General features: G+C 34.5%; 1 protein-coding gene across 1 annotated transcript in view; it reads right to left on the reverse strand.

Moving 5' to 3' along the window:
• LOC149806972 (uncharacterized) overlaps positions 1–16896 on the reverse strand; it is a 33945-nt gene extending 17049 nt beyond the window's left edge. Inside the window, exon 1 of the mRNA XM_089960249.1 lies at positions 16756–16896. The gene's annotated coding sequence lies outside the window, so the exon portion shown is untranslated. The remainder of the gene's footprint in view (positions 1–16755) is intronic.
• Between the last annotated feature and the right edge of the window lie 1546 nt (positions 16897–18442).

Below are 18442 nucleotides of genomic sequence, written 5' to 3' on the forward strand. Positions count from 1 at the left end.
GCTTGATATCATGTGATAGATACTCCCCGACGTGAATCGACTTACGGCTATGAGATGCATTAGTGCATAGTAAATCGCATAGCGATACATTAACGTGATAAAATAGTTCATGGCGATAGTTCCGTATTCGCTGGAACGACGTTCAATCCCTCTTGCACAAATGCCTGTTACCTATTTAAATAATAACATCCTATTACGAAGTGAAAGTCAGCCTTAACGAAAATCAGCTGAGAAACATTTAAAACGAAATAAACAATATAATATCTCAGTGGTGTTAAAATTACCTACATCAAAGGTGATGAAATTACAAAATATTGGTGGAATATTTCCATTCCGTGCAGCGGCTCCTGCAGTTGCAATGGCGGCAGCGTTAGTAGAACTGCATCCTGGATGGCGCTACTAAAGGCGGTTGGAGGTCGCATAAGAAGAAAAAAGGAAAAGTCCTTCGACTACCGGTTTCAACACGCAGAAGGTTACGCCATTAACCCGTCTTTCGAACAAGCTTGATAATGATAATGATGGTAAAATCAACCAAGCATATTCGTGGTGTCTCTATGCGAAATGAACTCGCAGTGCCACGCACACGTGAAACCTGTATTGTCGAACTGGATTTGAGAACAGGACCTGGCACTCATTGGGTTGCATACGTGTGACGCCCCTGCCATAGTATGCATTTTGACTCGTATGGCCTTGCACATCTAGCTGAAATTGTTAGTTATTTAACCAGACTTGGACAAAGCAGTGTAACATTACTTTTATAGACTATACCGGTGAAAATTCATTTGGTTGGGCCATGCATGAACTTGCGGGAAGCAAAACGTTCTCAAGTCCAACCTCGCAAACACTTATTGCTTTCGTATTGAAGTACGCTTAATATTACACAAAATGTTGCTTAACATTACGGACGGTACTGAACCCGATAACGGTGCTGATGTAGATTTGAGCCAATTTGCCACCTAATTGGATTTTACTGAGCTTATTAGTCGCCTTGTTGTTGGTGTTGGCCGAGGTAAGCTTGTAATTTGTCAAGACCAAACACGTAAACATTGTAATAATTCTTCTGTGATTAGTGAAGTCGGAGGAATCAGAGCTTCTGGCGTGTCTGTTACGTTCATCAAAGATTATGTTGATAATGATGATGCTACAAATGAACAAATTATAAATGTGCCCTCACCACCACACATAGCAAGTTCATTAACCGTATGAAATGAATGAGAGAAAATAATTAAATTTAAAATAACAAATGGTAAATTGTTTTTAATAACATGAATAGTTTTGATAAACCTAGTCTAACATTTTAACGGCACGCGAGTCTGGATCACTTTATATATGTTGCTATAAGAGCTGAAGCCGATTAACAACATTGATAAATAATCAGCCTGGTGAATGAATAATAATACGCAAACCCGACATCGGTAATCCAAAATATTTTATATTTACGACGTCATTAAGATCGATAACTAAAGATGAATTTAAGTGTGAAGCACTTACTGACTGTCCAATCGAAGTTATTAACCATCTTTGGTGTTTGTGTTTAATATTTGATTTATCATTACATATCAGTAATGGATTGTGACCGCTGTGATGAGATGGCGGATTTTACCGACAGGGTGTTAGACCGATCGACAGCGGATGCTGACAGCATGGTGATTTTGTTCCACTTATCGACAAATATCCGCATCAGATTGGCGTTACGAGACGCTTATATAAACTCAAATATAACCTTGCAGAGAGTCAATTAGAATTAGATAGTTAGAATAACCCTAGTGTGTCAATACCAACATAAGGCCAGATTGCTGTAATATCATTAGTAACGTGAAAACACACAATCGTTGGCGGTATTGCAATGTTTCTATACTACTACTACTACTACTACTACTCTGTGTGTGTGTGTGAGATTAGTTAAAACAATTTTTCAGTCATATCGCCACGATGTCTGCAGTGTGGCAGTTTATAGTGATGTCTAGCACTGGGGCATCATGCTGCAAACATGCAGCATGATGTCGCACCCAGTCACATTAACCTTACACCAGGCTGACCGTCCTAACACTAACATCTTAATGCTGAGCGCCTAGCGAGGAAGCTGTTAGTACCATTTTTTAAAGTCTTTGGTATGACTCGGCCGGAATAATAATAATAATAATAATGCTTTATTTACCGAGGTGACTCATTTAGTTAAGGACTGTTCTACCTTGAGGCTCTCTTAAGATGTGCATTTTATGAACGATTACAACATTTTAATGTGCTCAGTATTAAAATACTAAATTTCATTATTAGAAACACATACATACTCAGCGAAGTTAAATTCATTGCTGTATGCTGGTGGAAATGGAAAATCATGGACATCAACGAACACAGATAAGAAACTGGGCTTTGGCGGATTTACAGACAACGAAAGTCGAGTTAAAACAAAAACAAAATCAACAATTCCAAAAACAGTTTGTCATAGGTGGTTTGCGTAATTGCGTGTCTCTTTACGACTCTGGTTTTTGTTTAGGCCACTTAATTTTCGTTAATCCATGGGTTGCACATACAATGTGGCTTGATTGCAAAAAAAGTAAAAGTCATTGGCGATAGAGATCGCGGCATAGAAAGTAAGAAAAATGCAAAACACCTAGTCAACTTACTGTAAATATTTATCTGTCGAAAATAAGCAGCTAAAATTATAAAATATTATGAATGTTATAGCATGGGGTCCCCCTTTTTTGAGACCAAAAAATTATTATGAAATACTTATCAGAAGAGACATAAGCTAGTTTAAATAATCTCACGGATAATAATGGCAAAATTTTAAATGTCATTAGTGTTTACTAAAAAGTGACACGTGTTAGTTGCGATCGGTAGATATGACACCAAATTTCTGCCAGTAAGAAAGGAGGAACTTCGTAGCTTGTTCAGCAAGTGTTTGTGGTACTTCATTAAACGAGCCACACGAGGAAAATACTGACAAGAAAAACAAATGTATTTACTATTTCTAGTTTCCACCCTCTTCGAAATACCATTCTTTTTGTCTTTTTGTATTCGACATTTAGGCACACCATTATTACAATAGTTATGAAAAGTATTCAAACCCCTTTGGAAACCATCTAGAGTTCCAGAAAACATTGCCATATCATCTGCATGAAGAATTCAAAAACAATTTTAGTCTAATTATTTCTGAGACCTTATTATCTGAACATTTCTTTTCTAATAAGAAGAAAGGAGATAAACATTTACCTTGTCGGACTACAGTCAAATTCCTTAGTCAAAGGGCTATTGTATGTAACTGTACTGTTAATATATCCATTCGCAGAATGCATTATATGATCAGTTTTCACTTTAATCTTATTTTTTAATGTGACATATTTCACATCATCATCAAAGTTTTTATGTGTAAAAATCAATTAAAGCACAATAGATTTTCTTAGCTAATTTTATACATTTACTCACCTTTTAAATCAATTGTTTACATAATAGGTGAAAAGTTTATCTAATGGAGTGCGGCCACTTAAACTTTCAACCCTATTAATTAACCATTTTCTTTGAATCGGAACAATAATTTTTCAAACACAATTTCAATATCAACCCTTACATATTGACCGCAAATGTTTAGCACTCACCAGTATTCTTCCGCATTTTTTCCAATGCTCATCTAATAATGATTTTGTTTGAAAATCAGTGAATTGAGCTTAACACTGTCTTTTATGCTTTTTTTTTAAGGCTGCTCGTTCATTTACCATGCACATCTTATATGACTCTTTATTATTTGTTCCTTAAATATTTTAATACTAAATACATTGCTTTTCTTTTCATTTAACTTTCAGCGTCAAGACAACGAGAATCTCAGTGTGACTGATTATGGCTGTTAATTTGAGGCTTTGGTACCTGACGACAAAAAATAGTATCCGCTACATGACAAACCACTTCAGATTATTTCATAATGAAGCTGCTAATTGTATCACGAATCATATTTGAATCACGAATGGTGCACTCTTGCATTTAGCTTGTTAATATCATCAGAAAACCATTCTGGCCATCTTACGGATTTCAACGAGCAATTATTTTTACAAAACGATCAGTTTTACTTAAAACTGGTACTAAAGAGATATCTAAACCTAATGCAAATCTTATTGTAGATTGATCTAAATGAGGACTCGGATCACTCACCGAACAAGTATTTTAGAAAAAGAAAGAATAGTATCATGTATGATGGCCCATCACTCCCCAAAATTACATTGCAGTTACTTAATTCCATACTGAAATGTGAATATATCCAAGAAACATGCAGGGCAATGTCTCATACTGGAGGTTTACAAAGGTAACTGGAAAAAGTAGAGTTGATTCTGATAGTTGGTACAATCAAACATACAATAATATCTAGAAAGAAAATAAAGCAAGGTTTTCGAAAACATTTCAGCTACCTCATCATTTCTTCAAGAGTTTATCCACTACAACCCCACCAATTGTAGCCCTGTATATACTGCTTTCCTCAATACCAAAAAGGCGTTTGATACTTGGAATGATGCCAGCCTCTTAAAATTCTTCATTATTGAATATTATGGCAAAATCTTGAGATAATTGGGGACATGTACTAGAATGTACAACGCGTAGTTGAAGTTAACAAATAGCAGTCAAACTGGTTTGATATAAGGCACAGAGTCCGAAAGAGTCGCGTTCGTTTCTCTTTTTTATATTTGGTATTCATAGAGGATATTCTCCTTAAGCTTATTAGGATCAACCTATGTTGTAAAATATGTAGTATGCTATGCTGTTGTCCTGTTATTGCAGATGACCTTACGGACCTTGCAAACTCTACTGACAATCAGACTGAGACAATTGTGATAATTGTTAAATACTCACGAAAATCGCGTTACGATATAAAGCACAAACAGTCATCTATTGTTGTATTGGGAAGGAGGAGCGTTTCATTCCAAAGACTGTCCATAAAAGTTGGAGAAACACTCATTCAAAAGACAAATTCGGATACTCACTTGGGGATATTGCGAAAAATCCATGTCGCTCTCTGAACCGTACCCGTCACGTCTTTAGAAAAGCAATGCAAGCCTTATTTGGTCTTGCTTATCTTTGGAATTTGTACTCCTTATCTGAACAGCTACCAATCCACACAAGAAAACCGTGAAACCTCGACTGATGTATAGTTGGAAAATTTGGAATGATGTTCAGAAGAGAGACCTCTATGAACTCAGCAGCATCAACATTTTATTGCAAAGAAATTAGGAATTCCTATAACAGACTAACTTGAATATGTGCAAGTTAATATTAGGGCTGTTGATAATAAGAACCGATACTAATGGAGGCGAAGTCCTCTTTCTCGGTAAATTTTGTTGCCTTCCAAATCGTGTTATCTCTAGATAAAATATATTCCTCGTCATTTATGTTTTTCAATGGCACATTTTCAGTACAAGAAAAGATATGCTTGATAGATGTTCGTGTGCATTTCAAAAGTATGCCGTGACTCTAAACTTCAACAAAGTTGCAAAGAGTTCCAGCCTACTGAAACTAATCGGACTTCTTCTCCCTCAGCGTTTACATATAGATTCTTCACATTTACTTTATCGTCATTTTTATCTAGTTGTCCCTTAGACACGAGTGTTTGCTCATATTAGCTTATTTGTCTTCATATTTATGTGTCTTAAATCTTTTATGTACGCACGGTGCTGATTCAGCTTTCATAGGAAACCTATAAAAACACAATTACATTACAAAAATTCAATAACTTTACATTATTATATACTCATTGTTTTGTCCGTTAAGTTTACATTGTCAGAATCGCTCAGTTTTTACGATATTGAACTCGCACGCGCTTCATTTTGCACTCTTAAAGAACTCATTTCTGTTGTAAACAAACAATTGACGCAGACACCAGCACTTTTGATTTGTAAACAAATCATGTACACTCACGTATTATTAGATTTACGTTTTGGTTATTAAATTTGTTTCTGAGTGAACTAAAGCATATGTTTTGTGCACTGCCACATACCAGCTGCTTTCCTACCTTCCGAGTTAACTTTTTTGATACAATGTTTCGGATTTAGACGGGCGATAGACGGCAGATTTCATAAATTGCTGGGTCCGTACAAATAACAAGGCATAAATTGTCTTCTTTAGCTGGAAACAAGAATGGCAAAAATATACTTACAGTTTTGCTCCTGAATTTCTGAAAATATACTTTCTTAGTTCTGCAAATCCGAAGTACATTAGCCATGTCATATGTTCTCAAGCTTGATTACACATTTCGAAATTGTAATATAATTTCGACTATATTCCAAGTGCAATTACATCCTCCTTACAGCACTCAAAATGAAATAAACATAAAATTCCATAGCATATATTTGATAATTGCACATTGTCCCCACATGACAGAACCGAAACACACTTGCAGATGTTAATACGCTTCTCCCTTGATGCTTGAATCCGACGTATTTCATGTAGAATTGTCACAGATAAATTCAGACCATAATCACGACATTTCGTACAATCGACAAAAATACAAAAATCTATTCATTCCAGATCATATAGAAAAGTTGTTACAATGCGCATATATTCACAATATTACTGATAATTTCTATTTTAAGTAGACCAAAACGCCATTTTCTTTCGAAAGTTATGTGTAGCGCGCGAAAAAGTTCAAATGTATTTGGGTTGCGTGCGTATTAATAATTTTGCTGTTGTGTAATGATGAATCTGCGTTTGTGTATTTAGTTTGGAATAGGGCATACATACTTTGTTTTTTGTAATGTATTTTGTTTATAAAATTACACCTTAGGTAGGATAAGAAAATTAACATATAGTAGAAAGGTTACTGAATTTTTATGGTAAAATGGTAATTATTTTTAATTTAGAAATTACTAATTGTGACCTGAGGTCAAATAGAGAGCTATATAATATTGTGACTGGGAGGACTTGGTCATTCGTGCATTAACATCTAGAACTTTCAAGTTGTATTATGTTGTGACCAATTGGGCTAATTTTATTTTCTTCAAATTATTGAATTCAAGTTATTATTTCCTCTGGTAATACAATAAGTGCTCTGATAAAATTCTTGGATAAAGACATTCACTGGAATGTGTACTGAATTCTAACCTGGAATTATATTACTGTGATTCAAGAAAAGACTTTTGACACATCAACACTATAAGCTGTAACATACACGTCATTGTCTTCAGTTTTTGGATTTCTTCAGGACTTTTGTGCTGAGTTTTATTCACATCTTTAAATTATGAAGACTTGTGTCTGTAGTTCTTGGATTTGTTTGGATTTAATTGGCAATACCGTAAATTTGTTTCTTCTCATGTTAACTTTTTATTCTAGGGAAATAATTTTTTTGTTAAATTTTACAAAGCTTGTTGTCTTTCACTCTTTTCAGTTACATTTTTTTTAATAGCATAGACTCGTACCGGTGTTCAAAATTCATGTCTGGAACAATACTGAAATTCCACCAATAAAATATTGTCTCCAGTTTTGTCATTTACAAATCGGACAACCTCTCAAAAGATTCATTTTACTAATTGTTAATTTTCCTTATCAACTAAGCATGGACAGCTTAATCCATGTCTAATCTATTTTATCTTCACCTATTTATAGACCGGTTCCCATGTTTCCATATAATTATTTATGTCCAGCCTTGATTTGCTTGACCTACCTACGTGTAGCAGTATAATGTATAAGCAAACAGTGGCATGATTCTTCTATCAAATATTACACCAGTGAATATTAAATTATATTGTAAGTCTCTATATAGCGAAATCAGTAAAGGTATGTTTCAGGCATCATTCAAGAATTTGAGCTTCACTTCAGAAAATCAAAAAAAAAAAAATAAAATAAAAAATATTACATTTAATGTCTAATCAGGAAGTGCCCCGTTTGTGTTCACCATTTCTCTTTCTTCAATTTAAGAGTAAACTATTTAGGTAACCGTTGCATATTATTCAATAAACGTGTAACATGTCAATCTAACCCATCCATATCTGCTTGTTTTACTTCAAGGAAGGAGATTTCAATTACAGAAATTACTTTAAATTCCTCCAAAAGTCATATAATTTAAAACTAAAGTGAGATAGGTGAACTATTAGTTCTTAAACATTCACTGAATGTACCTGTGGGACACAATATGATCAACATTAAGCATGGTGGTAGATACCAAAGTGATCCAATCGGAGGCATAATTTTCAAAACACAACTACGCAGTATCAAATTAGTAACCATGATTACTATACAAATGGTATACGGTCAAAATGTTCTATTATTATTTGCATAGATATTAAACAATGTGAAAAACAAATAACCCAAAATATTCAAATCAAAATATTCTACCCCATCCCCATAAACTACTTCATGGCAATGGTTATCATACCTGAAAGTGCTTAATTTTGCACTGACATTTTGAGATAGACAAAAGGAATTCCGTTTGCTTCTTATACATAATAGAACCAGACTTGCATATATATGAACTCAATTGTACTCGCATATATGGAAGCACTTCAAAAGTATTGTTATCAATTGGGCTCAGGGTACTAAGTCAGCTTACTTAGTAAACCTATGAAAAGACCATGATATTAAGAATTCAGAAGCTTTAAATTTCCGAATGCACACGAACCCCAATACTGTGCACCTATATCTAGCTATATCAGGTTTCATCTCTTCAACTCAAATGGCTCTGAATATATAGCGTGCTAGCAAAAGTGTAAAGGAAAAATTAAATAATTAGCATAATGACATTGACCTTGAAGGTAAGACCCAATGTGATATACTACAACACACCTGCCAGCGATGGCATATATGCATACCAAGTTGCATCAATTAACCTTAAATAACTCTCCAATGAAATAATGAAAACGCGTGACCAGAAACTGAAACTTCTGACGTGCGACCTAGATTTCAAAGACTAGAATCCCATGGTGGTTCACATAGCATCATCTATAACGTATTGATTTAAATACACCATATTTCATCCTTAAAGCCTAGAAGGTAATAAAGTTAGCGAGTGAAAGGAAATATTAGACTGATAACATACAATACTGAGCGGTAACTTTGATCTTTACGACGGAACCCCAGTGTTATATCCTAATACTTTTAATGATGATCTATACGTGTATAAAGTTTCAAACTTCAATTTCAAACAGCTCTATAGCTACATATACGAACAAAAATGTGAAAGAAATGCAAAATATTAAGCTGTGACCTTGATCATAAAGATAAGAATACTATTGTGACACGTAACGTACTTTGCTGTGATGATCTAGGGGTTGCAAAATATTCCTCCATTAATCTCAAACGGCTATAGAGTTATAGAAAGAAAACGTGAAATAAATCTCAAGGATAGATACCGTCATCATACATCAACTATAAGCACACAACAACACATACCGTCAGCAACAGCAAATATAAGGACACCGTCAGTAATAGCAAATAGAAGGACACAACAACATATACTGTCACGTCAGTCAGTAATAGCAAATCAAGGACACAACAGCAGATACCGCCACGTGAGTAATAGCAAATATAAGGACACAGCAACAGATACCCACAGTCAGTTAAAGTAAATACAAGGACAAAACAAAAGATACCGTCAGTAATTGCAAATACAAGGACACAACACCATATACGGTCAGTATTAGCAAATATAAGGATACAACACCAGATACCGTCAGTAATTGCTAATACAAGGACACAACAACATATACCGTCAGTAATAGCAAATACAAGGACACAACATATACCGTCAGTAATAGCAAAAACAAGGACACAACAACAAATACCGGCAGTAATTGCAAATACAAGGACACAACGGCAGATACCGTCAGTAAATGCAAATACAAGGACACAACAACATATGCCGTCAGTAATAGCAAATACAAGGACACAACAACATATACAGTCAGTATTAGCAAATATAAGGACACAACAGCAGATATCGTCAGTATTAGCAAATATAAGTACATAATAAGAGATACCGTCAGCAACAGCAAATATAAGGACATAAAATCAGATACTGTCAGTAATTGCAAATATAAGGACACAAGAACATATATCGCCATGTGAGTAATAGCAAATATAAGGACACATCAACAGATACCATCAGTAATTGCAAATACAAGGACACAAGAACATATACCATCAGTAATTGCAAATATAAGGACACATCAACAGATACCATCAGTAATTGCAAATACAAGGACACATCAACAGATACCATCAGTAATTGCAAATACAAGGACACATCAACATATATCGCCATGTGAGTAATTGCAAATATAAGGACACATCAACAGATACCATCAGTAATTGCAAATACAAGGACACAAGAACAGATACCATCAGTAATTGCAAATACAAGGACACAAGAACAGACACCGTCAGCAATTGCAAATACAAGGACACAAGAACGGACACCGTCAGCAATTACAAATACAAAGATACAACAACAGAATTTAGGAAAATAACTTAGTACGAGAATACTATATACAGAGTTTGTTGCTGAAGACATAGGAAAGAGTGCAGTGCTGGCAATAGAGATATTCTACACAAGTTTACGGCACAACCGGTAAGAGAAATTCCACAAAATCATATGGGAAAGTAGGAAAGATAAATCAGATATTGCAGTGTTGTATTAAGTTGAGGAGTAGAATCATATAATTCGAATGAGTGTGTCAAATTATGAAAACTATACTTTTTTAATTAGGATGGAACAGGTGAGAATACTATTAACTGTGATAAGGTCAAAAGAATATACAAATAAAGAAAATATGAGACTGATAACATGAAAAGTAATACAATCAAGAGGAGGATTTATTTTAGCATATCAGTTCTCAAATAGCGAACCAAAATCGCCCGTCATCGATTTAGTATCATTACTATTTAAAGTATTTCGAAAGTATTTCGTTAGAATTAAACTGCTCATTTAATTTCCATAGGCCTGTTTCAGTGTTTCCCAGTACATTTAGGGGTGGTTCTACAGATACACAAACAAAATGGTGAAGTTAAAGTGAATCGTTAAAACTATTGTGTTGGATTTCACAAGGAGGATGGAGCTATTTATGCTATGTCTGATTTCCTAACATAAATCATAACTCTAGTGTGTATCCTTTTATCTGGTTAATGAAAAGTTTTCAGACATACTGTGGCATTATACACAATTAAAAATAATAAAACATTTGCAAATCTATTTAGCAATATAAATAAAAATGTCCCATTCCAACAAAGAGTTAAGCACGTGCATTTTGTGCAGAGTACGTATATATATATAATTATTTTTTCTTCATACAATATTCCTCTACATAGACAGCAGTGGTTCCGCCACCATTCAACTGACTATTTCACAATTCATTATAATCGTGAATTAATTTACAGGGAATAAGAGTAAACACTAATATATTGTATTACTGGCTTCTTCAAAGGAGAGTAAAAAAAATAAGAGACAAAATGTCAAAGTTTATGGAAAGTGTCCGAAGTGAGAGAGAGAGAGAGAGAGAGAGAGAGAGAGAGAGAGAGAGAGAGAGGAAAATACATATAACTAGGGTAACCATTTTCTAAACTCACAGATATATGCATATACGCTCACATACATATGCACACGCAAATATACAAAGCTACCATTATACTGAACAGTCACAAGTTAGTATAAAATGGTTTTAAACAGTTAACATTATTTTCAATTTTTTTATAATATCTTTGTTCTGCTATCATTCTAAACGATTATTTCTTATAATGCCAAATTCATAACAAAAAGGAAACAATTAACGGTTTGACGATCTAGAACATTAACATCTTTAAAATTGGTCCACTTTATATATGTGTAAGCTCAACTATTATAAAGCGAAAATATAGTTTTTGTCTTTCTAATACACTCAACAATAGCTTGTAAAAAAACGAGGCGATACGTACATTTTAATGCACACATTTTTAAGTTTAAGTTTCGGCATATTCGAGTTTTTCTAAATTGTAATTACGATAAGTACAAATCATTCGAAAAGATGTTTGTATAGTTGCCATTAGATGTCAGACTTTTTCCATGTACAATGTAGAATATGTTTCCCAAAGGTAGCAAAATTTCTTTTTTTAATTGAGTCAGGTTGCATGTTTGATTATAAATTGAGTCAAGTTGGGTGTTTCATTATTAACTCTACATTAACAGATATATATATATATATATATATATATATATATATATATATATATATATATATATATATATATATATATATATATATATATATATATATGTATATGTATGTATGTATATTAGTTTCGAGAAAAGGAAATTGATCACTTTATTTGTTATTTTGTATGTGTTTTTCCTATTATACTAAAATAAATAAATTCTCTTCTGGAAATTGAAAATTATACAGATGATTTAGTTCCTTATCGATTCTCTAAAACTAGTAAGTTGTTGTTGTTGTAGGGTTTAACGCAATTTTTCAGCACAAGATAGGCTATACATGGCGGCCAGTATAACTGGTGGAGGAAGAACCCCGGAAAACTCCGGGAAGAAAATCCGCCGACACACGAGAAGCTACTGGCAAGCTTTCGCACGTACCAACGTTAGCCCAGCCTGAGACTCGAACCCACGCAGACAGCGGTGAGATGGCTGTGATCCGGAACGGTGAGCGCTTTAGACCACTAGGCCACTCGCCCCCCCCCCCTCCAACTAGTAAGTAACGAATCAGTCGTCATCCACTCCATAAAGCTGGTAAATAGTGATTCAGTCGTTATCCACCCCATAAAGCTGGTAAGTAGTGATTCAGTCGTTATCCACCTCATAAAGCTGGTTAGTAGTGATTCAGGCCTGTAGCAGTTCCGAAAATTAAGACAAAATCTCGAAGGAGTCTTTTCCTAAAGGGCACATGCTTGGAAGAACCTTCGCGAGTTTGTTCAGAAATTTATTTGTTGGCAACATTCTGTGTATTATATTAGTTTGAAATGATCTTAGTGTAAGACATATTATTTAAAAGGGAAAAAGGTAGGCATTTCAATCATTATCATCTACAAACTCATATTCTAGATTCCATTTTAAAGCTGATGTTGGTCTGGAAATACTTACATTTTATTTTTGTTGCATGTTTCACAGCCTTTATTTTTCCTTAATAAGCAGCGTTGAAGCATCTTGTGAAAGGAATGGATCATATATATCAGAATTTGTTTTAATTAAATTTTATGGCTCTGAACATGCCTTGAAAATCTCAAACGTTTGCATGCATTCCAATCCTGTTATAGAAACGATTTATATTAATCTATTAACCGTCTTCATCGACAAAGTCGTTTACATACAAAATCAATTCTTTCCACAAGTGTATGTACATGACACTAAAAGACTTAGCTTAAATATTTTGTGTACGTAACTCATTTTCGCTATGAAGAGCAGTCAGTCAGATGGGTGTAATGTTGACTTTTATTTTTCTATTATAATAAATGGTTGATTGAATACATTTGTGAGAACTAATTTTGGTTACAAATATCAGCTGACTATAATTGGCGTGCTTTGAAGTGGACAATACTATACTTCTTAGATTGACACTGAATGGAGTGCAGATGCTGATGGATGCAGCCTGTCAGTGTGCACATAGTGGATATTTTTAATATAATCATAGCAAACGTACTTGCATGATATTCTGTGGAATTACTGTGGACTATTCATGGACAAGATAAGAAAGAGGTGAAAATATTCAGGAGTAAATTTTCTAGGATAATAAAATAAAGAATAGTGAAGAATATTGATATGATAAAGCTGAACGTGTAGTAAACTGAGAATATATTTATATGATAAAGCTAAACATGTGATAAACTATTTATATGATCTATAAACTATCATTTTTATATGATTCGCCTAAACGTGTAATAAACTCACTACATTCAGTTTGATTTAGAAATTATGGGAATGATTTTTTCTTTGAATTTGAAATTCTGGGAATGAATAATTCTACCCCTTGCTTTGACATTCCAGGGCATGGAAACACTGCAGAAAGTACAACGATATTTCGCCTGGAGAAGTTAAAGTTTTCCTAAAAAGATTGCCGATAGAATCATCTGTAGCATGCCTGATATGATTTCAATAGATAGGCGCATACATTATTTTTGTTTACTTATGTTTAAAACACCTGTAAATGTATCGGCTTGTAGGATTTTCGTCTGGATTGTTGGCAATTGTTTCTTCTCCAGACATAGTTATATGTTTTATATATGAAACCTTTACTGTATATAAAAAGTATGATTTAAACTATTTTTCAACGACTTTATTTTCACCTGTATCGTTCATAGACATTAATATGGATAAATTTAAGTCGGACAAGTGTACAGGTATTTATGGAAAGTAAACACGAAATCAATCGGAAGTATTATGTTAATTTTAAACAAATTAAAGAATTAAAAATGTACAATTTATGAAAACATGCTTACATTGACACAGTCAGAAAAATGAAGTAAGCGACATTAATTCGTACATAAGAATCTGAAGCAACATATAAACCATATCCTTGATTTGGAAAAACAAATAATGATCTATTTTACATTCATCAATGATTTGTCTTGCAAACATTGATAATAGAAAGGATATGACGACGAATATATTTCATACATGATGCTAGTAATGTACTGTAAATTTGTTATCAATTGTATGATACGGTACTGTTCATGTTGTTTTAACGAAACTTAGGAAACGTTAGGACTAGAATCAAGGATAAATGTGATAAAACTATCTAACTTATATGTCACTAAGATTATACACATTCTATATTTGATTGAATTTTGCAAACTTTCAGAAAATATAATGCAATAAATAATTGTAGTAAACTGCAAACTGAACAACCGTGTAATAAAACTAGGGTATTGGCTATTTATATTTACGCCCACTGCTATAGTGTATATTTGTTTTCCGATTTTAGTGATATTGGGAAGTTGTTTTGGGAAAATATTTCTCGAACCCAGTAACTAGCTAATTTCTAGAGACAGACATTATAATGTACAGTATTCACGAGACTTTACGACAGCATGGATTAGTTTAGTAACATGGACCCTTCCTAATTTCTTAACATAGGGAATTATCTCGATACTTTTAGGTATACGTGTTTAGTAATTTGAGATAGGAATAATTACTTGCATTAGGTATTTAGGTCGTATCTTGTGGTGTATAGCTTGAAGTACTCATCTTTGGCATGGAAAGGCTTTCTAATGAGTCATACAAACGTGAAACAAGATAAACCATGCTTGTGCGAAACTAGAGTTTCGTGAGGTGTGCTCATTGGGTGATTAGATGAAAAATTGTGTGTTGTATTCGCGCGTTTAAGAGCGTTTCAGTTGACTGTTGCCTTGAGGCATTTGGACATAGTGGAAAAAATGGGCCTCAAAGCCAGACTCACACAGAAGTTGTTTGTTTTATTCAGCAGTGAGCCCTGTTGCGTGTAACAATGGATTAATTAATGTTAGTGTGTATTTCTTTATAAAAGCTATCGAGTCAGAAAATTAAGCAATTTTGCAAATTAGTGAGCTTAGACATAAAAATGGATATCAATATGACTGATGGATATTAGTGATTTAACAAAAACAATATCTCATTTGATCGAAACTCAAAACGTGTAGCTGTAATAAGTTCTAATGTATGATAAAGCTTCATAAGTTGTGAATGATATATTTTCTTGTCTTGATGTAGTAAAAGGACCCCGAGTGGCCGAGTGGCTCACCGTTACGGATCATTGCCATGTCACCTCTGTCTGCGTGGGTTCGAGTTACGGGTTCGGCCGATATTTCTATGTGAGAAAGCTTGCCAGTAGCTTGTCGTGGGTCGATGGTTCTTTCAGGGGTTTTCCTGGGTTCTTCCTCCACCGTTAATACTGGCCGTCACCGTCATGTATAGCATATCTTGTGCTGAAAAATGGCGTTAAACCCTACAACAACAACAACAACACAACACACATCCAGCTAACAATGGTCTTTTTGAATACCTGGTAATATTTAATGATTTCAGAGTCTCCCATGATTGTACTGGACTCCTAGCATTCCTATTAAGATGTAACAAAGCAAATTTGCTTTCTTCGTGCCTTCAGTGTACACTTGATTGGTAATCTGCATGTTCAAATTGCTTACTTTTTTCATTTTAAATATGTACAAATGGGCAAATTTACGTATCTGAATGGCAAACATCTATCATTTTTTCTAAGTAATAATGCCAGTCGCTTGGTCTCATTAAAGGGCTAAAAGGTAATTCATCAAATAGCTTATCCAGAAATATTAACAGTTTCTGGTTATCACATGATACCATTTTGACCAGTGCAATTATCCGTTACATGAAATATTCATATTCCTTATTTCTCTAAATGTATATGCATATTTGTTTTTTAGTACTGTTCACACCATATGCTGGTATATTGTTTACATACCAAGGAGCGTCTACTGGATGGAAACTAGAGTGCACACTATTCTTGATCTAAAAATCCTTTCCTCTAAAGCGTTCAAGATTATCAGTAGCTATTCCTGCTGTTTCGTATTGTCTCAGTGCAACGTAGATGCCAAAGAAAGTACATCAAACATATGTATGTAAATGAGATATGGTCAAGCTTATATGGCTATTTAACCCCTATGGCTATTTAACCCCTTGTTTTCTTATTAATGGGCATTGTCCATACTCGGAAATCATATGGTGAGTGCATTATATACGCCCTTGATTTAATCACAGATCTTAGTACCCTTGATTTACTCACAGATCTTTGTACCCTTGATTTACTCACATATCTTAGTACTCGAATAGTTTACATAACAGACGCTCACCTGATTGAACACGTAACGTTCCCGGTCACTGCCAGCTTAAGCAATTCTGCCGAAGTTTTGGAAAGTAAACATTAGTAATATCTGCGGTCACTGTCAATAAGATACGTCGTATGTAGTCTAACCATTAGGATTTATGAACTAATTATTCACGCGTTTGAAATTTTACCCACTTCTGGGCTGATAAAATTGACTCGAATCCTGTCTCAAAAAATGAGGTGATGTTGACGATGCTGAAGCTGCAAATAACTTGAGTACAACCGGATACAAATTTCCGCTAATTATATCGAAAGTGTTCTTTCTTTTTGAGGCATTTCATAAAGCAGTTTGAGTGGGGATTGCGTTCAGACCGAATGATATAAATAAAACACAGTGCTATTCTTAATAGACGTTGTTGTGCTAATGATAGTGATAATGATGATGATTTTCAAGATGCTTGTTTCACCATCATTATCGTCATTACTTGTTATTATTATTATTATTAGTAGTAGTAGTAGTACCTGGGGCTAGCATTCAACAGTATATCAGTGCCAGATACTGTGAATAGTGGTTAGAACGATGGATTCGCGACCGAAAGGGTGCAAATCCGAATCCTATCAGCCGTTGTTGACTACAATAGTGAGTACTTGGGTCATACACTTTACATCAGATGCCTCAGCACTAAACCACCAACTTATGTCGCTGTGCTATTAACCCCTTCCCCCGGTTGTTTAACGAATTAGTATTGAAAAAGTTCTAAACGCTTATATACTTAAACAAGTTCTTCATACTTCTGCACTATGATTTAGATGTTTACATTAGGTAAGAAGCCAGATGAAACCGTACAACTTTCGTCGAAATGGTGCCATCATTCAACACCTTACTCACTTAAAATACAGAAGCGTGGTCAGGCAATTAACATTCATTCAACAGGTGTTCGCAAAATGTGAGGTCCATATTAACGAGTAGAGATTATAAGGCTGTACTGACGGAATTCATTAGAGAGAAATCGGTGACTGGGAAATCAAATGTTCGTTTTGAACAGTTACACAGAATTCAATCGAAAATGGATAGCGACAGATCAGCACGGCTATAACCAAACTATTGAATTGGGAAAATTAAAATTTAACCAAGAAGAAACAGCGAGATGCCCAACACTTACAAGACTTTGTGGGATGACCTATGGGATCAAGAACAATCTTTGCAACTTGTGATGGATAAACGTAATAATCAATAATGTATAACGGAAGCATGCCAATCGTATCTGTTATTATGATATATTTACAGCTAGCAGCCTACAACACCCCAACCTCACACCCACAAAAGACCAAAAATTCTCATGATGACTTGCACTCTTCCTCTGTCTCTCTGTTTGTCTCTCTGTCTCAGGTTTTCCCAGCGGGTCTGAAAAAGATGTTACAAAACCTGCTAAGACGTGACTTACGCGGATCGTTACACTTCTTGCAGTCCTTCAGCTAACAAAAGATTAGTTATATACATGAATGATAATCTCATCTCGTTTGAGAACGCAAAACTATGGAACACCAAAACGGTTCAAGCTGGATGAGAAAAAGTAGTCAGTAGTCTCATATAAGGTGTTTCTGGCTCAAAACCCTGTTTTGTATTGGGACCACAACCACCTTACCATAGACCCCTAGTTAGCAAAAACGTATTGAAAAACGATTTTGCTTGAGGCAACGAAATGATTTCG

Source organism: Sinohyriopsis cumingii, chromosome 1, assembly GCF_028554795.1.
Source record: "Sinohyriopsis cumingii isolate HCF-2022 chromosome 1, ASM2855479v2, whole genome shotgun sequence".
Lineage (NCBI taxonomy): Eukaryota > Metazoa > Mollusca > Bivalvia > Unionida > Unionidae > Sinohyriopsis > Sinohyriopsis cumingii.